Genomic DNA, 419 nt, shown 5'->3' on the forward strand with positions numbered 1-419 from the left:
TCGTGGGCTTCAGGCCTAGAAGAGGCAGAACCTCTTCTTCCTGGAAAGACTCTGCGAGAGGCGTGTAGGGCCGTGTTATGCCAAGACCAATAAGCATCCTGACAACAGCTCCACGGATAGACAAGCACGCCCTCGAGCCATCCCCTCGATACACTTACCAATGGCGCGGCGGAGGTTGACACTGTGTCCCAACCGCAATACTTCTAAATTTTTCGCCTTGAGTCGAAGAGTGGCGTTTTCAAGCTCTACCTTGGTCGCCCGAGCTTCTACCCGAAGCACGCGTGCGTCTGCCCAAGCATCGCGTGCGTCTGCCCAAGCATCGCGTGCGTCTGCATGAGCCTTGACTACCTCCACTTCGTTCTTCGCCCGAGCCTTGACCAACTCCAACTCCTTCTCCGCCACCATTAATCGGGCCCTGT

The 419-nt window shown here is 56.6% G+C and overlaps 1 protein-coding gene across 1 annotated transcript in view; it reads right to left on the minus strand.

The window, feature by feature from the left end:
* NGA_0722000 (glycosyl bnr protein) overlaps positions 1-419 on the minus strand; it is a gene marked incomplete at both ends in the record, with an annotated part of 7029 nt that overhangs the window by 5708 nt on the left and 902 nt on the right. The gene's annotated exons all lie outside the window — the stretch shown is intronic.

This window comes from Nannochloropsis gaditana (assembly GCF_000240725.1).
Source record: "Nannochloropsis gaditana CCMP526 unplaced genomic scaffold scaffold1101, whole genome shotgun sequence".
NCBI lineage: Eukaryota > Eustigmatophyceae > Eustigmatales > Monodopsidaceae > Microchloropsis > Microchloropsis gaditana.